The sequence below is a fragment of the Elaeis guineensis genome, chromosome 7, assembly GCF_000442705.2.
Source record: "Elaeis guineensis isolate ETL-2024a chromosome 7, EG11, whole genome shotgun sequence".
Lineage (NCBI taxonomy): Eukaryota > Viridiplantae > Streptophyta > Magnoliopsida > Arecales > Arecaceae > Elaeis > Elaeis guineensis.
Genome location: NC_025999.2, coordinates 75,632,312 through 75,657,160, shown reverse-complemented (window position 1 = coordinate 75,657,160; position 24,849 = coordinate 75,632,312). Strand labels below are relative to the sequence as shown.

The 24,849-nt window shown below is 38.3% G+C and overlaps 1 pseudogene; it reads left to right on the top strand.

Annotated features, from left to right (window-relative positions):
• The first annotated feature begins 20,348 nt into the window (after window positions 1-20,348).
• Window positions 20,349-22,038, top strand: LOC105048959 (SWI/SNF complex component SNF12 homolog; annotated as a pseudogene).
• Window positions 22,039-24,849: the final 2,811 nt, after the last annotated feature.

The window sequence follows — 24,849 nt, the reverse complement described above, 5'->3', positions numbered from 1 at the left end:
GAGTTGAACCATTAACTAATAATACAACAAAAACATTAATATTTTCCTCCTCAAACTTTGCTTTTCTATCAATTTATAATTCCGATTTTCTCTCACATTGTCGTATTGGTATGACAGTATAGCCAGAAATTTCATTTCTCCAGTACTGCATCACAATTAAGTAACCTCTAAAAGGAAATATGGACCTCCATCTGAATGGATAACCAAACAATGGAACAAACAGGCCAAGTCAATGTGATGTTCAAACATTTCTCCTTCAGAAATTGACTTATGCCTTGGTATGGGTGGAAATCAATGGTCAGACAAAACCAAGTATATCAAATCAATAGTCATAGGTTATAGATTTATGCAATGTTGATCGTGGCTTTTTTTTTTTGTATCTGTATTTATGGATGGTCTTCTTCTATACTAGAGAGAAGGTATATATCAACTTTCTAAAAAGAAAAGAAAAAAACAATAAGACATGTTCCATCCAGGTCATTCCATGCTCCAAGTAACCTCTTTGTCGGGGTATACAATTTTAAAAATGTTGACCACTTCCCTAGTTATCTAAAGTTCGCTGGTTTTGATGAACATTAGCTCCCTATTTCTAGTCACATAAGAAACGAATAAGCTAAATCTGCCGGCCAGTATCATTTTATATTCCATTCTTGCTTTTTTATTAAATCTCCAAGCAACCAATTAAAAATTAACAGTGGCCAAACCAATGGTGGAAAATATTCAATCATCTAAGAACCATCCAACCAATGGTCCACAAGATCCACCTAGTTCTAACCAGCTCCTAACCAAGCATTTCAAGATTGCTGCAATTTGATCTTTGAATTACATACAAGAGAGATATACCACATGTCAGAACTTACATTCAGGGAATGAATTAATGACCAAATTTTTGCATTTAAAGTTTAAGAAAAATTATGCCGACATGCATATCAAAACTTTGTTTGTTACCGGAGGACAATTTACTTCACCAATTACGCCAATTGATCCAAGTGAGCAACAGCCAAGCTAGAGATGAGTGTTGGCCATTGGGTGATGAATGCCGGCGACAAATGTTCGTGTTTTGGTATAAAGAGGCGAATACTAATCTAAAAGCTCATATTTCATACCACTATTCTGATGCAACTACTAGGCCTGCCATTTCCATTAAATTGATTTGATTCTGCATTGCTGCCTTCTGACTTTCTTACATATCAAAGAAATAAATCTTGACTAAATGGGGACACCCTCATCCATGAAGACCATGGTATTTGCATGGAGCCATGTTTTAAGAAGCCACATGTTCTAGCATCAAAATTCAAATATCTTCTTTGTTGGCTAGCGGAAAAACAAACGAAAACGGTCCATGTTTTCATATCAACCTTACTTCATTGTCATTAGAGCCTGGGGAATAGCACTTTGATTTCAACAATTCCCTGTCGTCAAAGGCAATGACGCCACTTGGGGAGTTGACAAAATTCCTTCGCTTGCTCGATTCATCACTTTATCCATATTGACCTAAGATGTGCGCTAAGATAGCCCTAAAATTCTTGTATTATAGACTAATTTAAGTATTAAAAAATAAAAAGTTCGGGTTGTATTTTTGAGCATAAAAATGATTAATTTTTTTGCATGACGTCCATCCATCGTTAGATTGTGTTTTGCACAGCTGTCAAGATCTTCTTATCTCTTCCTCCTATCTATTAGTATAGATTACGAGATAGATATTATGCTTTGAAAGTTATGCAAAATATGTTTTAATGATTCATGCAATGAAAGAACATTGCTCATCCTTTTGCATGAGAAGTACCGTCTGCACCCAATTTTATTTTGGGCCATGTCTATAAGAGAGTCGGTTGATCTTTTGAAAAATACTCAACTAGGCATGGGTTTTCCTTGTCCCATTCGGTCCTCTTTTCAGATGAAGTTGTAATATGTTTGTTGCAGCCCCTTCAATATGTCAACAAATCATGTCAAAAAGGGCAGGAAGGCCTGCACCGGCTCTTAGTCATCCCTCACGTGTACCTTTCTTGGAAAGACAAAACAATGTGTTTCAAGAGAAAAACATGGTTCTGGTCAGATTGATTCTGTTTGAATGAGATCCATGCCTGGCTCGCAAAGACCTCTGACTTTAGGAAGGGAATTGAACGTAATCATTATTGAAATGGATTGATGAGGTGATGCATGGTTATCTGGTCAAAAATATGTTAACGTTGTGTTTTTATTTATTTCTTTTGAATTTTAAAAAATATATCTTTTTGATAGGACTATTATCGTTGAAATCTAGACCACGATCGAAAAAGGCTGAAGCGATGGCGCATCCTTCCGAAAGAAAAACCTACAAGCAAGTCCAAACCAGATTTGGCTCCGACGGAAATCCTCCGACGCTTAAGTCAGATAACAGAGAAACAGAAGAGAAGGAGTGTAAAGAGATTATAGTTGTGTATCTTGGGAGGTTTCCTATAGGTCTTTTTGTAGGTTAAAGTCGTATAACCATTTAAAGAAATCATAGAGCCGATTTAGACGTGATGTGATGAGACTTCCAATTGAGATTGATGGAGTAGTTATTGCACCTATCTTTTCTATTTCGGAGCTAACTGGAAGTCATGGGTGTTTTTAAATTTTGAAATAAGATGCAGGTGGGATCGGCCCTGTCCTTTAGTTGGGGGTTTGGACTAATCCGATGGAAGCGGGTGCTGAGAAAAGAAACGATCGAGTTGGATCTTACCCAATGAGATGAGGATCGGTGTATGCTCATAGTCGAAGTCAGAATTCAGCATGTTCAAGCATTCTACCATTTGTAGTCGAGGTGTTAAAGGCCAGTCATCGTGGGGATAGAAGTAAATCAAATGTTGAAGTCAGGAATGGCTGATCATAAGAATTCCACTCAGGATGATGGTCAGGGTCCAAGGATCATCACGGACCAAAGCTAATATTGGATCATATTACCACGTCCATCAGCCCATACCTAGTCATGTGCCTATGTTTTTAGTCATGTGCCTACTTTTGAGTTCGATTTGAACAAAGAGAGTACTAGAGTTTCGATCGGTCGAAGACACTATCCTTTCCGTAAGAGTGGTGCATATGCTTCTTGGGTGAACCGCATAGTCATTCCAAACCGTAATCATGACTAAAGGGCAATCAGCAGAATCAGAGAAATGACGCATCTCGTTTCTCATGCATATCATTAATTAGCCGATTGACGCTTTTCTACCATCAATTGATTACACTACATGTCGATTGTCGATCAGTCGGATTAGATTCAGTATCGGATGGTTTCGATTTTTCATATTTAAAAAAGGAGGCAGCGTCTCTAACTTTTTCTAAATATTCTCTGACTTTTTTTCTTCTCTTCTAACTTTCTTCATGTCTCAAGGGTTTTTCGGTCGTCGACGGTTTTCTTTCAGGCAGTCATCTTCATCTATTGAAGAATCATCATCTTCTCTCTTTTCATTGTACCACTGCAGGTTGCATTAGAAGTATGCTCTAGAAGTCAATTGTTGGCTGACACATTATATAATTTCATAACCTATTTTTGTACTTAAAAATTTTTTATTATTAATAAAGAGTAATTTTATTTTAATCATGTTTATGTATCCATGATTTGTCCTAGAAATTAATAAAGATGATTTATATATTCTCAAGATATTGAGAATTTGAGACATACAATTATTAGTGGTTAATTTCTAAATGCTTTCAATCAAAGAATCATCACGGAGGACAGTGATTAATTCATTTAAGATCGCTGCACGGATCACCTCCTTTCTGAATAGATGAGTCTCGGGTCTATAGTGTAGGGACACTACAGTGAGAATGCAAGTTGTTATTAGAGAACAACTTACACCGAGTGTCACCAACATGAGAAATTACTTGGATGTCTACTCACTCGTTAGTGGTCTTCTCGATGCTACAGTGGTATGACTGGTCCTTTGACCTGCTGTGCATTGACTATTCATAGCGAGACTACTGAGTTTGACCGTATGTTCTCTTGGTCCTTAGCCATTCAGATTCTTGCTATATATGTTGGCTACAGTAGCTTCAAGTTCACTGTTAGAAGTAGGATACATTTAGATAGAATCTATCAATCTTAGTAGAAAAGAAAAAGTCATATGCGATTTGCGAAACTGAGTTCAGAAAGTTTTTAGTCAAAGCAAGTGTGAATATTGAAAAAAAGTTTTTACGGGATTCACAAGTGAACTCGAGTCGAGCCAATCTGACTTATGACTGATGATGGAATTTGACAAGTTTTCATGACCTCCGTCCAGTCGGAACTCACAATAGAAGGACTGAATTATATGATAACTACACCTAGGAGTTCATACTTTCACTCTACTGGATTACCACCATATATTGCTAGGTATCACTAGTAGATTGTGGACTCATTGGACATCATTTTGATGATCGATAACTCTTGAAGGGTAGAATTGAAATTATTCCAACCCATCAAAGAGATTTCGATGATATTGTGATGAAGCTAACAATATATCTCATTACCAGACAGAATGAAACCTATGGGATCACACACAAAAGAGATTCTTGTCTGATCAGATGGTTGATCAATGATTATGAATCGTTGAAGGATAAAATCATCAATATGATTGATGGTAAAGCTTATGCAAAAGTTGCAATTATATAATTCACTAAGTATTAGTGAATTATAGGAGGATTAATTAGCAATTGAAATGTTAATTGGCTCAATTTGATTAAGCAATGAGGTTCGGATCAAATCTAATTGAATTGGATTCAGTTTGACTTGGATTGGGTTTGATTGGATCAAGCCTAAATGTAAGAAAGACTAATTCTTGATTTGATCAAGACTTGGATTCAGTTAATTTCTAATTAGATTAGAATTTAATTGAGGAGATTAGATTCTTAATTTAATTAGGTTCCATTCTCTCCTTGGGTCAAACCAAATTTGATTTGGTTTAAATCAAAATAGGAAATCCTAGAATCCCATCTCCCTGGGACTCTCACTCTCCTTGCACACCCTAGGTTTCACGCTAAGAAACCTCATACAAAAAGGTTTTGGCGGTGAGAAAATTTACGTGAAAGGAAGAGGGTGCAAAGAAAGGTGGGGCGGCACTCTTAATGAGTCATCCTTTTATCTCTTTCTTATTTTGAATTTGATTCAAATCTAAAGATAGAGATAAGAAGGAATTAAATTAGAGATTAATAAAAAGTTGTTGTGGGCTACCCTATCTCTTTTCACGTTGAGAAAGAAGTTGGCGTAAAAAGAAATCAGATCTAATTTCTATCTCATGCTACTCTTCTTTCTTGGGGCAAAAAAAATTGGATGCCCCTCCTTTTGGCGTGTGATAGGTTGTGGTGTCCCAAGGAAACCCTAATCCCTTCCCATTTATAAATAGGCTCCAAAAGTTGGATGCCTATGACATGAGAAATAAAGAAAAAATTTGAGAGAAAAATTTTGCTCAAAATCCGAGCCTCCTTCCTCTTTTTTTTTCTCTCCATTCTTCTTAGTTCTCAAGAGAGTTTGTGAGATCTAAAAAAAAATCAAATCAGTCATTAAAGAAGAGATCTTTGCAAGGAAGTTAGCACCTTAAAAAGATCATCTCACCTCTGATCGAAACGAGTCCTCATATGGATATCTGTAGAGGTTGGACACATACGCGGCTAGAGAAACTGTTCAGATCTATGATCATCGGCTACAGTGTAGTTCGACCCACACAAAGGCATTAAGATCCCATCTCAATATTTATATTTTAATTTTAGATTATATGTATGTCATAGATTCAGAGCACGGATAGAATGAGATATGATCTATTGCATGTATGGTTAAAGAGTTTAACCTAGATCTGCTTCCGCTATTTCAAAATCGATTTTAAAATCTATGCATGCAATCCTATCCATTTTTTAATAGTGGTATCAGAGCCACTGATTTTTTCATGACATCTATAATCAGATTTTTGTTTAGATCTAAAAGTTTGAAAGGTTTAAATTTGATCTTGTGCTGGTATAAGGTTGTCCTGATATAGGATTAACCCCCTATATAGTACAAGATTGATCGATTTTGAAAATTATTTTTAAAATATTTAAATCAATTTTTTATTTTTAAAAATAGATGTATGTGATATATCTTTACTCATGTTAGATCTGAAATTAGAATGATTAAAAGTTCACACTAGACTGGTATAAGGTTGTCCTGATATAGGGTTTATCTCCTATATTGAAAAGGTTGTCCTAGTTTAATGCAAACCAAATTTTGAAAAGTATTTTCAAAGTATTTTAGTCATTATTTTAGATTTGGTTATGCATGTATTTGACATGTACAATTTTAGTTTTAGATCTAAAAATTAATATAAATGTGATATATGTTTGTAGTTTAGATCTAAAACTTCATATATGTGATATATGACATTAGGTTTAGATCTGAAACTGCTTCAAGATTATAAGCCACTAATGCATGCAATGAAATATAATCTAAAAATAATTTTAGAATTTAAAAATTATGTTATTACATATAGGTGTGGATTGAACAAATTAGGTCTAGTTATCAAACAACAATTAGGATCAATTGATTAGATCGGGCTAGAACCCATTATCGATTTTGAGTCGTTGATTGAACCTTATCAATTGTTGGTTAGGATTAGGTCAAAGAAGCTCAAAATTGAGTTTAGTTATAGTTGATCGCATTGATTCATATTTTGATGTGAATTGATTAACTCAAAACCTAATTGGGCTTAGTGGTTCGGATCCAGGTCAATAGGTTAATCTGATCGATTCTAATCGATCAATTTGGTGTCTAAGGCAAGTACCTAGATGGTGATTATTTAATTAGTTTCGTTGTCTGACCTGATCAATTCGTTAGTGTCTAAGTAAAGCAATGGGGGACCTCCACTCATTTTAACTTATTTGTCATTTTGGGAGATTACGTTTTATATTATGTTACTTGTTGACTCGAGTTCACCTATACCAACTAAGTTGGTCAGAAATATGATAGTGCTGATATAAATTTGATCAGTCAAATATCAGATCTGCTGACTTAGATGAGATCTAAACCTAAATCTTCTCACTAAATATTAAGTCTAGTGGTCTTCCACTGTTGTAGAGATATGGGTACCTTCCTAGCATTGATCATTTTTGATTAGTTACAGTTGTTCGATTGCATCGGAAAGGCACAATCACTCAATTGACATTAGATATCTTGGGATAAAGATGGGGTTGAACTCAATAACTGTTAGGTGAAGTATCCGATGATAGCTTTACATCCATTGCTGAATGATGGGTCTAACTTAACTAAAAAATATGTCAATAACTGTTAGGTGAGGCCATAGGACTTAGAGACCGAACCTACTGCATCTTACTTAGTGAAGCAATGGATAAGGTGTTATTCACTCATTGATCTATGCTCACCAATAACTATTAGGTGAGATGTGTATGGATCTATAAGACCGCAGTATCCATTAGAAATTGATCGCGTATAGATTTTTATTTTTCCATCCAAAGAGTGTGAAGATTCGAAAAAATAATGGGAGTCTTATTTATTTTTAAAGTTTTTAGAATAAATTTTTAATAAGTACAAACATCTAACTAAAACTATTCTCTCTGTAGATAATCATGTCAAGTTCAAACTTTTAGCCCATATCCTTGATACAAATAAGTTGATCAGGACAAGCTACAAAGATTGGCTCAGAAAATTGAGAATTGTTCTTAGTTCTGAAAAGTTAACCCATGTCTTAGATCAGGATGTACCTATGTTGCCAGCTCGTTCATCCTCTGATCAACGAGCTGTACTTAAGAAGTGGATGGATGAAGATAATAGGATGAAATGCTATATTTTTTCATCCATGTCTAATGATCTTCAGCATCAGCATGAAGACATGCAAACTACCAGGAACATGCTGACTCATCTACAAGAGTAATGCAAACTACCAGGAACATGCTGACTCACCTACAAGAGTTATACAGTGAGCAGAGTCGCACAGCTCGCTTTGAAGTCTTCAATAGATTTTTCAGAGTGAAGATGCATGATGGATAATCCATCAATGATTATTGTTTGACAATAATCAAACATCAAAAAGATTTAGAAGCTCAGGATGTGATGGACAAGAAATTATAAGTAGATTTGATCATCCAATTTCTTCTTGATTCATTTGGATAGTTCATTATAAACTGCCATATGAATAAGATTGATAGCACTTTGTCTGAATTGTTGAATATGTTGCTAACAACCGGGGGTACCTTGAAAGGTTCAAGAGATATGGTTTTGACTGTGGAGCAGGCTTCCTCTAAAAGAAAGTCTTCTTTTAAGAAGAAGAAGCCTGTGAAGAAGTAAAAGAATGAAATCAAGTCCAAGAAAGAGGTTCGAAGAAGATCGACGATAAGAAAAATATTTTTATTGTAATGTCGAAAGTCACTGGAGAAGGAACTGTCCAGCCTACCTGGTGACCATGAAGAATAGAAAGAAGGATGGACCTTCTGAAGGCACATCTAGTTTGCTCAACTTCAGACAAAGATGATAAGGAGGCAGTTCCTTCGACTTCAACTCAAGAGGGAGTTATCTCGGTTGTTCCCCCCAAGCTAACATTCGAAATCTGCTATGCTCTCTACCCTCTAGGTTAGCTCTATATTGGTGGAGTCAGATTCTGCTGGAGGACCGATGGATCAGGAACAAGATTCAGATTCGTCAACTCCTAAGGGGGCTTTTGATAGTTGGAAGACTTTCCATCATACTTTTTGGAGTATGCTCTTTGATGCTGGTCTGGAAGAGGTCGAAAGAAAAATAGTACAAAGTAGCAAAGCCAGATGATTTTCACTTTAGTGAAGGTGAATTCGCTTCTATTTCTTCTTTTTTTTTTTTACTTACTCCCCATCTTGTGAGTTTAGGCAGGACATTATGCTATGACAATCATTGCTAAAATGAGTGGCATCGAAAAGAACTGGCCAAAGTGGGCAAGAAATGCAAGTTGGCTGAAGCTACAGAGGCCAATGCCAAATCGAGAGTGGAAGTAGAAGAAATTGAGGTTGCTCACTTGAAGGATAAGTTAAAAGAAATTGAAACTGGTTGGCTTCGAAGAAAAAAGAGAGGTTCGAAGTACAAGCCAAGGCCATCGATGTTGAGAGAAAGGCCCAGGAACCAGTTGTGAAATGGGACACATAGCCGTGGAAGCCTTTCCGCATCTACTGAATATTTGGATGAGAAGTGCGCCTTCAGTCAAAATGTCTTCAACATCGGCCTGGATATTTACTGTAAGAAGGTGGTGGAGCACTTTTCGGACATGGATTAGAGCTTCTTAGACCACCTAAGAGAGGAGAGAAGATGTTGCCAGAGAGACTTCGATTGTCGAGTGATTGAAGTACCTTCAAAGCTATCGCACCTCCAGAGATTGTCCCTATGCCCGCTCTACGATGTTGTACCCTTCGCAAGTGTTGGAGCAACCGACCATGGTTACATCTAGTCCACCATCGGCCGATCCTTATGTTGAGGTCAGACAAACTAAACTTGTATTCTTTTTCTTTTTTCTTCTGTTGGTCAATGTAAAAATTAATTTTGAAATTAATGAAAGGATGAGTTTTACCATACTCTTAGACTTATCTTTGTGTGTGATGCTCTTCTCAGTTGATCCGATGTGATTGTTGCAACTGCATGTTCACCCAATATCAGGTTAAGGATCTTCTAACGGTCTTATCTCTAAGAATTCGAATTGAAACTCTTGAAAAGATTTATGTTAGACTCAGTAGGATGCGGCCAAGCCAAGGCAAAACTTTGGAAGCTAAAGATGAATAACGAAAGGAAGCGATGGAGAAGAGAAGTCTGTAAAAGCATTCAGAGAAGATGAATAAAAATACTTCTCCAAAAAATATAGGTTGACCACAGAACGTGATGAAATTGCAAAGTTCATCAAAATACTAGCTGGAAGATGGGTGCGGAGAAAGCCCTTCTCAACGAGCAGCTGCAAGGGCCCGAAGTGAAATTATGAAATTGAAGTATAATTTGCCTCATGTAAATCAGTGATAAACCAAACAAAAAGTTGATAAGCTCAAGGAAGAACTTTATTTGGCCAAGGGTGAGATAAGAGATCTCTATCGTTCATTGGATACAAAAAGTCAGTGGTTGACAATATTCGGAGTGACTTGTTACGACTAAAGAATAATTGTTGACCTCTCAGGAGCCCTTCATAAGGATAGATCCACATTAACCGAATTTCGAATTCAATTATGGAAAGGATGACTATGGTTGAACATGCTAAAGCAACCGTCAAATTATTGGAGGATCGGCTTGTTTCGACATTACCGATACGATCATTGCAATTGATGATGTATTAGCTCAGGTATAGATCTCGGCTTTGAAGAATATTGAAGCCTAATTAGGAGATTTTTTTTAAAGCCGACTCCCATCTTCCCACTGCAAATTTGATAGATGGAAGATGTTAGTGGCTTCAGGTGAGGGAAGTCAGGGACTGAAGCTTGTCAGCCAAGAATTGACCCTTCAACTCATCTGTTTTCTTCTCTCTTCTTTTTGTAGTCATCTATCTTGTAGTTGTTGTCAGAAATTCACTGATAAAGAATAAAATTTGAAGCTTCAGCGTTGCACAGTTTTGCTATTTCACGAATGGACTTATGGTTTGGATGAATGATTTTCACATTGGAGTAGCTTGCCATGATATCCATAGAGCGACCATTTCTTTAGGTTTGGCTTTATGCCTTGCTGAAATTGATGGCTTGAGGTCTTTTTGGGTTGGCTCTTCAAGGTCCCTTTAGGTTGACCTTCACTTTTGACCAATCGAGGTCTTCATGGGCATTGGCTTTGTGAAAAGCAAGCATGGCCTTCGAGGGTTCTTGTAGATTAGCCCCTACTTCTCGAACTGACAAGATTTTCACAGGCATTAACCCACTGAAGAGCGGGTTCGCTTTAGGGGTCCTTATAGGTTAGCCCCAGTTCTTTCGTTGTTAAGATTTTCATGGGCGTTGATCCATTAAAGAGCGGATTCGGCCTCAGGGGTCTTTGTAGGTTAGCCCTTGTCTCTTAGTTATGAAAGTTTTTGCATTTACTGGGAGAAGGATCATCACAATCAATACTCTTTGAGAGAGTTTAAGGGTCCAATCAGTCATTATTGTCAATAGGTCCACCCTCCAGGAGTCTAAACGTCTACTCAGGATGAACCTTGGGACTCCGCTTGCCATAAGGCCAATAAATTTTCAAGAAATTGATTGATGTTTCCTTCAGGCCACTTTCCAGTTGCCACGTGGTGAATCCAGATGGCTCTTGAGGTACTCCCCAACCTGCTTTGATAAGAAGAAGATGCAATAAATGAAGTGATAGTTGATTTTTCGAAATGTAACACGTGGTGGAGCTGGATTGGACCTGCATGGGTGCACTTCTGCTTAGGTTTTTTATAAATTGCTCCTTCCTACCACTGGTGCACCTACAAACTCTTTTTTTTCTCATTCCTTCTTTTTGTCTCTTTGTAACCATGGAGCCCGCATCCTGATAGATTAAGGAGGCCGCAAAAAAGAAGGCAGAGTTCCTCCGAGAGAAAGGCTCCACCAGGAGGGTGAAAGCAACGCCCCCTCCTTCGAAGACCCCTAGTGAAGGCTCTTCCACCGATGGATGCTCCACCTGGGGATCACTGAGGAGGCCTTTGCAGAAGCCCACCTCTGCTATATAGCTGAGTTTAAAGCCTCAAAGGCCTTCAAGGGGGAGCTTCTCAATGTCTCCACGATCGGATTTGTGTAGGATTTGAGAATTGCAAAGCTCGCATCAAACACCTGATGCCGCAACTAGACCTGCACTACCTTCATCCCGGAATAGTGATGAGGAGGTTGGGGTATTTTCTTCGAACGAGGATTAAATCTTCCTCATCTCAGATCTTAATCTTGATACAGCCAAGAAATTATGGTTCTGAAGGGTCTCTGTTCTTTTTCTCTTTTCTATGTTTCTACTTTTGTCTTTCTGTTTACTTCTTTTGTGTAAATATGTGCAGTAATAAAAAAGTAGATTTTATATGTACCTTCTTTGTGCTTTTCATTTCTTCTTAGTATTCTTCTTTTTTGTTAATGGCCTTTGTAGCATGTTAGTTGGTTAGTCCTAAAAAAAAATTAATCTCATCAAAATAATATTGGAAGATGACAATACTTTTAAAAAATATAATATTCATAGATAAATAATAACATCATCGATAGTATATTCATAAGTTTTTAAAATTTCATGATCGAGGTAAAAGTGTTCCGTCCAATTACTTGAGATGATAAGTTTCTGGTCGGATTACTTTATTCACCTAATAAGGATCTTCCCAGTTGAGACTTAGTTTTCCACGTTCTGTGAGTTGAGAGACTTCGGCTCACCATAGGATCATATCTCCAACTTTGAATTCTTTACCTTAGATATGAAAATTATAGTACCGTGCCACCTTCTGTCGATATGCCGCCATTCACACTCTCATATTCTCATAGGTTTTCTCAAGCAGATCTAAATTTGCATGGAGCCGCTCTGCATTGTTCTGCTCATTGTAATTTTTAACATAGTGTGAGGAGAGTCCGATCTCTATGGGGATGACAGCTTCGGTTCCAAAGAAAGGTTAAAAGAAGTCTCTCCCATTGGAATTCTTTGGATAGTTCGGTAGGTTCATAAGATATTATACAGCTTATCAACCCAAGCTCCTTTGCTTGGTTGATCCTAGCTTTCAGCCCTGTAAAATGGTTCTGTTGGTGACTTTGGCTTTTTCGTTGGCTTGGGGATGACCCACCATAGTAAAGTGCTAGAAAATATCGTGGTCTTGACAAAACTCAGCAAACCTCGAACCTATGAATTGACGGTCGTTGTCTGTAATAATCACCCAAGGGAGGCCGAACTTGTAAATAATGGACTTCCAAATGAAGTCCATCATCTTGACTTCGGTAATCTTGGCAAGGGGCTCAGCTTCCATCCATTTAGTAAAATAGTCAATGGCCACTAGCAAAAATTTTTTCTGGCCTGATACTGGTGGAAAAGGACCTAAGATGTCCATTTCTCATTGAGCGAATGGTTAAGAGGGTAATCAAAGTGAGCGCATGGATGGCTGGTACTGAACATTGGATTCCATGATGAAATTGGCTGCTTCATCTACATTTTAGGCCAATAGTACCATATTGAAGTAATTTGTATGCTAAAGATTTGCCAGCCAGATGATTGCCGTACATTCCTTCGTGTATTTTCTGAAGAGCATATTCGGCTTCAGAAGGACGAAGATATCTTAACAGTGGCAAAGAGAAGGATTGCTTATAGAGTTTACGATTGTAGAAGATATAATGCAAGGCTTGAAATTTGATCTTCCTGGCTTCTTTTGAATTTGCAGGTAGCACTCCATCTCTTAGAAAATGAATAAAAGAATCCGTCCACAGGGTTTGTCATCAACCTATAGAACTTAGACCGGATCTTCTATATTTGACCTTTCTAGAACTTCAAAAAATGATTGTTGTGGAAGGTCATCTGGTGCAAGGGTTGCCAATTTTGAAAGCAGATCGTCTTTAAATTTTAGCACTAGATATTTGGTGAATGTCGAAGTCAGAAAATTTCGATATCAGAGCCTTCATCTTTTGCAAGTATTTTCTCATATTTTCTTTCAGGCCTCGAAGTCTCCTCTCAGTTGCCCTGTAACTAATTGAAAATCTATATAGATTTTTAATTTTGATACTCCAAGTTCCTTGGCTATTCTTAGTCCTATCAGAAGTGCTTCATACTTACTTCATTTTGTAGCTGGGAAGCTGAACCTAAAGCATATCTTATAGTTAATCCTTCAGATCCAAGCAACAGCAATCCGGCTCCTGATCTAATGGCATTTGACAAGCCATCCACATATATCATCCAGGAATCTCTCGATTTGATGTCCCTTGTTTATCTATTATATCCTCTGAATAGGTTTCGGCATCTTCGGATCATCCGGAATGGTACATTCCATAATGAAATCACCAGAATTTGAGCTTGATGGAAGGTCGAGGTAGAACTAAACTTCGAATTCTGCAAGCTCAATGATCCATTTTGCTAGCCATTGGAGGTGTCAGGATAATGCAAAATAGCTTTAAGTTGTTGGTCTGTCAACATCAGAATTGGATACACATGGAAATATGGCCGAAGTCTTTTGGCTGTGACAATAAGTGCAAAGATCAGTTTCTCCAATCTTGTGTATTTAGTCTCTGTATCATGCAGGACTCGACTGATGTAGTAGATTGATCTCTGAATATTATCCTGCTCATGGACCAGTATTGCACTTATAGCTGCTGGAGATACCGTCAAGTACAAACAAAGCTCCTCATCGATGTTTGGTTGCTAAGGAGTGGTGCCAACTTAGATACTGCTTTAGTTCATCACTATCAGTTTGATACTGCCACTTCGTCCATGACATCTCCATCTCAGAGCTCCCTGGCTGTTCTGGCAGCGACCCATAGGGTTCTTTCCATTTCCTGGAGCCCCTGCCTACGAGTTTGTCAAGGTGAACTTCGATGGCAATGTCAGAGATGGTCGGAGCAGAGTTGGCTTTGTCATCTGTGGTCCGGATGGAAGATTTTGGCAGTGGTGGTTCCCACCTCTTTGAGCTTTCAGTCTTGATTGCGGAGCTTCATGCTGTTTGGGCTGGTGTCACCTTTGCAGGTAGCAGCTTCACATGGAAAAGATTTTTCTGGAGGGTGACCCTATTATTGTCATTTCATGAATTCAGATGGAGGCCAGACAGCTTGATGGTCATCTGCTTAGCTGGGATGTTAGGACCTTCTTTGTCAAGCTGCTGCAGTGAGAGTCTGACATATCTATAGAGAGGCGAACACTATAGTAGATTGGATAGTAACTTTTGTTGTTGAGCACTCTGACAACTGGCTGTGGAGACAGGATAAGGTCTATTGTAAGTTCTATGAGATTTTGTGTATCTTGATCTATTGGGCTGCTTTCGCACTAAATTAGTGTGTCGTCCGTTTGTATAAAAAAAAAAATGCACGGCACTCTCGATCCATTGAAAATTCTTCGACTGCTTCAAGATTTGAAAAATGAAAGGCAACATTCAGCTGATTTGAGACAAATCTATTTAGGACCGCCACTCGGTCGGTGAGACGTTGAACTATCTTTATATTTCTTGGTGGACTCATTTCTAATATAGCCTGAATCTTCTCTGGGCTTGCTTTTATCTCTTGATGGACACCATGAAGCCTAAGAATTTGTCGATATTACTCTAAAAGCACATCTAGTAGGATTTAGCTTCATTCTATACTTTTTTAATATTGTAAAGGTCTCTTCAAGATCCTCAATATGGGTTCAGAGGTCTTACTTTTGATAAGCATGTTGTCATATAAATCTTCATATTTCAGTGTATTTGGTTTTTGAAAATCTTATTTACTAAGCTTGGTAAGTTGTATTTATTTTTCAAATCAAAAGACATCATCGTGTAAAAAAGAGACCCCAGTCAGTAATAAAGGCATTTTCTCTCATCTTTAGGAGCCATTCGGATTTGTTATATCTGAAAAAGGCATCCATGAAAGTGAGGAGCTCATGGTCTGAAGTTGCATCTACCAGCTGATCAATTGAGGACAAAGGGTAGCATTTTTTGGGCACGCTTTATTAAAATCTGTGAAGTCGATGCAGACTCTCTATTTACCATTTACCTTTTTCATGAGGACCACTTTCACATCCTGTTGGATAGATAGCTTTCCGAATGAAGCCAGCATCCATGGCTTGTCCACTTCTTCAGCTATTACTTTTATCGCTCGGGTACAAAACTTTTTTCTTCTGCTTGACAAGCTTGTAATTGGATTGACGCCTAGCTGATGCATCATCACTTCTAGATCGATGCCAGACATATCGATCAGTGTCCAGACGAATACATCAGCATGGGCTGTAAAAGGAAAATAAGTCTTTCTCTTATTACTTGATCAAGATTCGACCCAATCTAGATGGTATGCTCCTTATTGCCATCTCTAGTGGATCATCTCCAAATCCTCCATCAATTTTTTCTTTCTTCGGACAACTCATCTTATGAGTCTAGCCCATCAATTGGGTAGGCTTTGGATGGCTTCGTTCGCGAAGTGCGATGTCATAATACTGTCGCCCAAGGCCTGATCTCATGCACTTCTCCAACTCCGACTCTGTTGGAAATTTCATTTTCAAATGGTAGGTAGATACGATGGCTTGGAGTGCGTTGAGTCCCGGACATCCAAAGATTGTATTGTAGGCTGAAGGTGCTTAGACTATCAGAAAATCTACCTAGATTTTGGATCGTCGAGGATATCGTCCAGCCACCATAGGGAGAGTTACCACTTCTTCAACTGGTACAGCATCCTAGTAAACCCCATGAAGGGGTTCCATCCATCCCATTCGCTCTGGCAGTATACCTATTTGAGTGAAAGCATCGTAAAATAAAATATCGATCGAGCTTTCATTATCAATTAAGACATGATATACATCATAGTTTTCAATGCTAAGAGTTATAACCATCGCATCATTGTGGGGGAACTAACCCCTTGGGTATCCTCCTCAGTGAAGATAAGAGACTCTTCGATCTTCGACCTCTTGGATGGTTTGGCCGCTTCCTCCATCCTTTCATAGGGTCCTTTGATTATTGCATTGATTACTCCTGCAGGAGGTCGGTCCCCATAAGGCTCCCTCTGTTGCGGTTCTGGTGGGGCAGGTAATCTTTATTGTTCCTTCTGCTGATCTTATCGATGTCGAATGAATCGGTCTAAGCGACCACGACAGATAAGTTCTTCTATTTCATCCCAAGCTGGATGCATCTTCGATGTCCTAACCGTGATTGCGATGATAAAGACAATATTTATTATGATTCCATCGATTGGGATTGGACCGCAACTTCTCACTCTTAGAATCGATCCCTGATCTCCATAAGCACCTGGGCTTGGGTGGCATTCAGAGGGGTGTAATTTGTGAATCTCCCAGATAGAAACATACGATGATCCCTTTGAGGGTTGTCCCTCTATCGAGGGTTTCACGGGGAGTTTGAGATCTTCGATGATTGGGAGGAGAGCGCGGGTGTTGCGGCTCTTTGATGGAGACTTCGGTCTTTCTTCCTTCTTGTCTCAGTTGGAATCATCGGGGGCTTACCTTCAAAGCCTCATCTGTCCTAGCGTATTTCTTCGCTCGGGCTAGCATATCGGTGAAGTCTTGGAGGTAGGTCTTCTCCTGAGAATACAAAGACATTCTTCAGTAATCCATCCTTCAGGGTGGCCATCACAATCGATTAATCTAGGTTAGAACTTCTAGCACGACTAATTAAAATGATCGAGATAAGATCTGATGGACTCTCTTCTCTCTACTTCACGTTCATCAAAGAGTCTGATCCCTTCTGCTACCTCCTATTGCTCACAAAATGACCGACAAATAGTCGGCTCATTTGATCAAAAGAATGGATCATCCGAGACTTTAGGCTGGTGTACCAATGCCAAGCTATGCCTTTCAAGATGGATGAAAATGTTCGACAAAGGGTGGCATCGATTGCCTCGTAGATAAGCATCAGGGACTTAAAGCTCTCCAAATGATCTACAGGATCAGTGATCCCATGGTAGCTCTCGAGTTATGACATCTTGAAGTTCATAGGGAACAGCTCTTGTATTATCCGATCACTGAATGGTGGATTAGTATTATACCTATCGTCACGTGCCAATGCCTGGTGATGGATCTCCTCGATCCATTCATTCATCTTTCGAGTCGACGGTCAATATCTGCATCTCTGACAGTATAATTTTTGGAACACTGTAGGGAGATCGTCGACTAGGCATTGAGTCTTGCCTAAATGAGGACTCAGTGATTGTCATCTTTTAGGTTCCGGACTTCGAGATGACTGTAATGAGTTTGTCTCCCCACTTAGGACTTTGAGGAGGGAGTCGAGGTCATGCTTGCAGTGCTGCTGTAGCTATTGTGGAAAAATTATGAAGATGGATTCACCATTGGTATTGCGCTGGTCGATGGGGGTGCAACCGTAGCTGCCACTGCTGGTGTCACCATCAGCGGTCAATCTGGACCGCGATCGGAAAAGGTTGGAGCAGTGGCACATCCTCTGGAAAAAAAATCTGCAAGCAAGTCCTAACCAAAGTTGGCTCTAATAGGGACCCTTGACGCTCCAGTTAGATAACAGAAAAATAGAAGAGGAGTGTAAAGAGATTATGGTTTGCATACCTTAGGAGATCCCCTGTACGTCCTTTTGTAGGTTAAAGTCATGTAACTGTCTAGAGAAATATGGGACCGATTTAGACACGACGTGGTGAGACTTCCGATCGAGATTGATGGGGTGGTTATGGCACCTAACTTTTTCATTTAGAGCCAACTGAAATTTGTGAGTGATGTTGAATTTTGAAATAAGGTGTAGGTCGGATCGACGCTGTCCCTTTAGTTGGGAGTTTGGACTAATCCGATGGAAGTGGATGCTGAGGAAAAAAAACGGCCAGTTGGATTCGTCCAACAAGATGAGGACTGTGACGAGATGAGGACTGTGCATGCTCATAGCCGAAGTCAGAACTCAGCATGTTCAAGCATTTTGCCATATGTAGTCAAGGTATTAAAGGCCAGTCACTGTGGGGATAGAAGTAAATTAATGCCGAAGTCAGGAACAGCTGATCTAAGAATTCGCTCAGGATGGTGGTCAGGATCCAAGAATCATCATGGCGAACCTAAGATCGGATCATATTACTACGTCCGTCAGCGCATACCTAGCCATTTGCCTACGTCTTCGATCTAAGGAGGAAATATCCACCCAATAGGATCCATTTGTACACATAGGCATAGGGTTGCTGAATTCAACTTCACAATACTTGCCCAAGCCATTTCACTAATAGGCTTAGTCAAGCTCAAGGACAAGAAAATGAACTAAGCTCAAGCCTTATGTCGAGAATCTAGTTTACAAGCAAATGGAGCCTAAAAAATTGTTCACTTGCAAACAATATTGAAGTTTGAGCTGGGCTTGAATAGCAGGCTTGGCTTCGATCAGGAAAAAGGGTTAGATTTAAAAAATTGTAGCACAGCTTGGATCAATCTTTAATACTTGTTTTATAAATATACTGAACAAGTTAATTGTACGGCTCACATCAACATTAAATTTGTTCTCATGGATCCAATAAAGTTTGCCATGAATCATAGTCTGAAAACATTAAATAAAAATGATGCATTCGACAATGGGTTAGGATTTCTTACCCTTGTCTCACCCCTGAAAAATAGAGAAACAATTAAAGCTCAACGTAACTTAGCTTTGCAGCCCTATGCACTTAGTCAATGATTTGTCATCTTGATGTTGTTTGGAGTAATGTCTAACATCTATTATTCCCATAGTTGGACGGTATGCAACTTGTGTGCATCTTAGAGTCATCAAAATCATTTGATTATCCAGTTAAGCATCGGTCATCTATGATGCATCATGCCTTTAAGATGCACAAGATTAGAGTTGGATCAAAATTCTATGTATCTATAAATGCACTCTATTTATCTCAGGTTGATCCTATTACTAAAAACTATTGCACCTAATGGCAAGGTTAGCTGTTTTGGTATCTGACCTTATACCGATACGATCCTGTCACAATATCAGCATATAGTATAGTGAAAGATGGCAAGATATACTGAATGTGGTACGATACGAGACTATATATTGATTTGGTATAGATAGAGTATAGTACTTCCAACATGATATAATATCGATAAGATGAACTTTATCGGATGGACTTATGCCACATGATCATTCCACGTACTAAAACCTCCATAATGGGTTCAGCTCGTTTCTTTCGCATGAAAGAATAATTGATCTTCTTTACATTGCAATCGCTAGATTGCATTTTGCAAGACTTTCAAAGCATAACATCATCTTTATGATTTATGCTATGGATGGAAGGAAGAGATTTATTATGCTTTGAAAATTGTGCATATGTGATCCGACAGTTGGGTGCAAAAGAAGATCAATCATTCTCTTGCATGAAGATACAACCTGAACCCTCCATCAATGGGCCTGGCCTGGCCAAGACCAAGTCCAGCTATTTCCTCCCTCCCCCCCTCCGTCTCTCGCCAGCCGCTATTCTTCGCGCTCTTCTTCCATTCAAATGGCAACCGTCTCTCACCTATCGCCATTGCTCTCTCTCCCGTAAAAGAAGAAACAAGAAGAAAAGCTCGTCATCTCCGGTTCAAGATTGTTGGTGATTTCTTCAGAAAATGTAACGTTTCTTCTCCTTTAATTCTTCTCTCCTTTGTTTTCTTTTCTTTTGTTTCAAAGAATTCTTCTGGTTCTTTGAGCAATTCCATTCTCTTGCTTTTCTGAAGAATTAGCGTTTACTGTTCAAAAGAACATTTAGCCCTCAAATCTTTCTTTTCTTGAAAGAATTAGGTCTTCAAAGGATTGATTTTATACTATTCTCGCTGCTCTGCTTTCTTTATCACCCAGTTGGAATAAAACAGTGCATTGATGCCGAGTTCAAGCTCTTGTAGGTCTTTTAATGATGAAACTAGATTTCTTGGAGGACCAAATAAATCCATCAAATATGCCTCGAGCACCGGAGCGGATCCCAGAAGATTGAGTCCGGTACCCCCTGTTCATGCCGAGGCTACCACCCGTGCCCAAATCCACTGGTCCAAGCCTGCCAATTCACCTCCTGATGCCCAAGAGAGGAAGGAGCAGAAGCTTTCTGAGAAGCAAATCAGAATAGAATGCCTGCTCCATTACCGGAATCTCGAATCTACACTCAATTGCTTGAACTTGAGGCCCGAATAGATGCAGCAGTGGTGAGGAAGGCGAAAGCCATCCATGAAGTTATATATGGTAATCCTTCCATGAAGAGGATCCTTAGGATCTATATCTTCAACACCTTTTCCAATCAGGCTCGCAGGACCGCAGAGCCTGAGAATGCTGAACCGCCCTCTTGGTCACTCAAGATCACTGGAAGGATTGTGGAAGATGAGATCAAATCAGACCCTGTAAAAGGATCCTGGAAGCCCAAGACTTTGGACCCCAAATTCTCTACTTTCTTCAAGAGGGTTGTTGTCCAATTGGACGAACATTTGTACCCTGATGACCCAGTGATTGTTTGGGAGAGTTCACGGTCTGCAGCACCAGTTGAAGGCTTTGAGATTAAGAGAAAGGGGGACAAGGAGTTCACAGCTCGAATACTACTCGAGATGAATGATATGCCTGAGGAGTTTAGGTTGTCACCTGCACTGAAGAAGGTCCTTGGCATTGAGTTTAATACACGAGCTGCAATTATAGCTAGATTGTTCAACTATGTCAAGAGAAAAAGATTGCGGAATCGTAGTGATCCTACTGAGTTTGTTTGTGATGCTCCATTAAAGAGAGTGTTTGGAAAAAATATAATGAAGTTTGCCGCGATGTCAATGAAGATTTCTCAACATTTGTCAGATATGCCACCCATAATAATACGCCACGACGTTAGGCTTTCAGGGATTGCTCCAGGGATCGGCACTTGCTATGATGTTCTGGTCAATGTTCCTCGTCCAAAAAACAAAGAGGTCCAAATCAACTTGTATGCAAACCAAGAGAAAAAGATGGAGTTATGGGATAAAATGATAAATACCTGTCTTAAGAATCTCCATGAGACATATAAGAGGAGGGCCTTTTTTCTTAGGTTCAGTCAGTCTCCAGAAGAGTTCATAAATGATATGATTGCTTCTCAGAATGGGGACTTCAATTTCATTGGGGGGAAAGCAACTCACAAGCGCTCACTGACCACTACAGCCCACCATGGTAAGCTTCTCAAAATTAGGCATTTGTATGGCTTCTCAAAACTGTGCTTACTAAGGATAATTCTTCTCGCTGATAAATTCTAGGGAAGAAGAAGCGGTCATCCGATACTTGGACCAAAAATTGGCTTTAGAAAATGATACCCCAGGTGTGCATAAATACAGAATGTCTGTTTTATTCTGTTAAATAAGAGCCATGTTTCTACCTTGACAGTTTTCAATCATTTTGCTTCTTTTAGTACTACACAAGGAGAATATTTCTTTGTTATGGTCTATAGATAATTTAATTGCATAATATTCATAAAATTGAAGCAGTTTGTGTGAATACACTTGATGTTGCTTATATGTTAGCTGCTGATTCTCTTAGTCAAATTGGAAAAGCATTAACTTCTTTAAATTAATAAAAAGACCTCTTTTGATTTATATGTATTCCTGTGAAAAAAGATAAAAAAACTCACAGCTATACATATCAATTTTCAACATGGTTCTGGTTAACGGGATGTCTTTGAAATGTGATCTACAGACCACATATTCATGTATCTCCACTTTTGTTGATGGTTCTGGTGAAAAGAATGCCCTTAATGTGATTGATTTATCAATATTATCAATACAAATCTCTCTCTCTCTACACGCGTGCATATATATATATATATATATATATATATATATATATATATATATATGTATGTGTGTGTGTATATGTATGTATGTATATATGTATGTATATATATATATATATATAGAGAGAGAGAGAGAGAGAGTTGTATACGTTTATCCTGCCATATCATCAATTTATAGCAGTTTTTAATGACCATTTTGAATGTCATGTCTCATCTCTTGGCAGGCTAAATTATCATTGACTACTACACACATACACACACGCGCGCAAGTTTTGCAGTACCTATTGATATTATACCATATCGGGCATATCGTATTATATCGATATTAAAATGGTATGCTGTCTCATATCATGCTGACATTTGGTATATTGTTCGGTAGTATATTGGACTATGTACCGACATTGTAATAAAATGGTAATCAATTCAGAGCTGGTATCAAGTCGGTGAACCATGAGCTCAAATTTAATAATTTTCTAATTTATAAATCATCCTTTAATAATGAATTTGGTTTCATTTTCTGAAGGCATGTTAAAGTGCACATAACCTACAAATTTTCTTTTGTTGGTTTTGGTTGATTCTATTTTTCTGACCCTCTAAAATGACTGATAATTTGGTGGTGAAATTGCTAGCAGCTGGTAGCTCAACTGATTGGCACCCTTCTCGCCAAACAAGGGGTAAGTTCAAATCTATATGGTGGTATATAACTATTGTAGCCTAAAAGAAATAGTGGTAGAATTACTGCCTTCAATGAGTTGGATTGGGACTATATCAATTTGCATTGTTTATATTATTATGATGGATATCTTTAAGAGCCATTATTTTATCAAAATTCTTGATTTAATGAAGTTCTGTTCTACTAGAAGTCTATTTTGTGTCAGAACATGGTTAGGACATCTTAGTTTTAGAATCCAACTTGAGCATGGACATTGCATTTTGAGTTAAATCTGGAAAAATCTTGATTTTTTTATGATGCACCTCATCCATTCTCTTGACATGGTAAATTTTCACTGACAGCAATTTTACTTCTTTTTAGTAGTATTTATCACATCCCTTTTATATTTTATATACTCTTTTTAGGTCTAAGGCCATTCCGTACTCTTAACTGAAGCTTAACAGAATTTATATCCTGTTTTATAAGAGAATAATGACCAGGAAGCATCGCCAGAGGCAAAAGACCAATGGATCATGAAGATGCTAGAAGAATGTTGATGCATATTCATTGGTTGGCAGTTGATGAAAGACCTAGTGTTAGAAGCAGACCTTTCTTTGTCCCACTAGACTGGAGTTTCTATTGAGATACACGTGGCATCAAAGCCTGAGTATGATCTTTTATCTTCTCAGCTTGACATTCTTGTGAAGGCTAAATGGATGGGAGTAATGGTATTTTTGTGTTTTATTTCATCAAGCACAGGAATCAGTGGATCACTTGCTCTCTTCATGCCCTCTACCATTTGGAAAGGGATATGCTGCTCTCCTTGGGTTCTTCACCCTCAAATCTCCTTTCAGAACCTTTGTATGAAAGAGACTCAGAAATTCATGTTGTTCATTGGCGATGATATGGGCTGTTTAGAAGGAGAGAAATGCACGTATTTTTCTTAACAAGCAATCCTGTATCACTTTACTGCTTATGTCAGTCTTCATAGTTTCAACGAATGGTTTATTCTATGTAATATAAAAAAAAGCTACCAGCTTTTGGAAGAATTTGGACCAAAATCAGGGATATTTCTCTCTTTTAATAGTCAGATTTTTCTTTTCAGTTCCAATTTTCTTTCCTATTTCTTTCTAACTGATCTTTTTTTTTGAATCTAAAAGCCAGGTGGCTATTGTTACAGCTTTCTGACTGATCTTGTTCTCTATCCCAAGTTGTAATTTCTTTTATCTATTTTAATAAAAGCTTGATGGCTCCTTTTAACCTTCCTTTGTCATAAGGAAAAAAAAGAGATACTATTGTATATATGATATGAAACCAAAGACAGAATTTGCAGGGTAGATGAGATGCAGATTTTTGTGGCAAGTTAAGGCCAAGTTGTTTGAAGTAGAAAGTTTCCTAGTTCATTTTGAGCCTTGACTGAGATATTGTACATATTTGAACATCTGGAACCAATTTTCCCTCGTTCTCTTCTGTGGCTCCTATAACCCCATCCTCTGATGCTTGCAATTTGGTGGTTAATCTGTTAAGGTTGAAGATGCTTTAATTTGATATCAGAGCCATATGGATCAAATGAAATTGTGGTTGCATGAAAAATATGTATTTGACAAATTCTTCTCAGAATAAATAAAGTGCTTGGTAAATTGCTCTGTCAGTGGTAAGCAAGAATATCATATACCATTTGGCCAACCTACATTTTGAAATGATCACAGTTTCAGATCAACAAGTTTTCTATTTGATTGAGCTAATTGATTGAGCTTATATCCAAGCTGAGTTCAAGTTGAACTCAAGTTATGCTGGATCGATGGATAACGAGCCATAAACATTGTAATTAGTCTTTGTAATAAAAATAATGATAAAAACAATGCTGTTATTTGATATTGATTACTTGAAGGTCAAAAGAATCAAGCGGCATCTTCTTTAAGGGCATAAATATTTGGAAC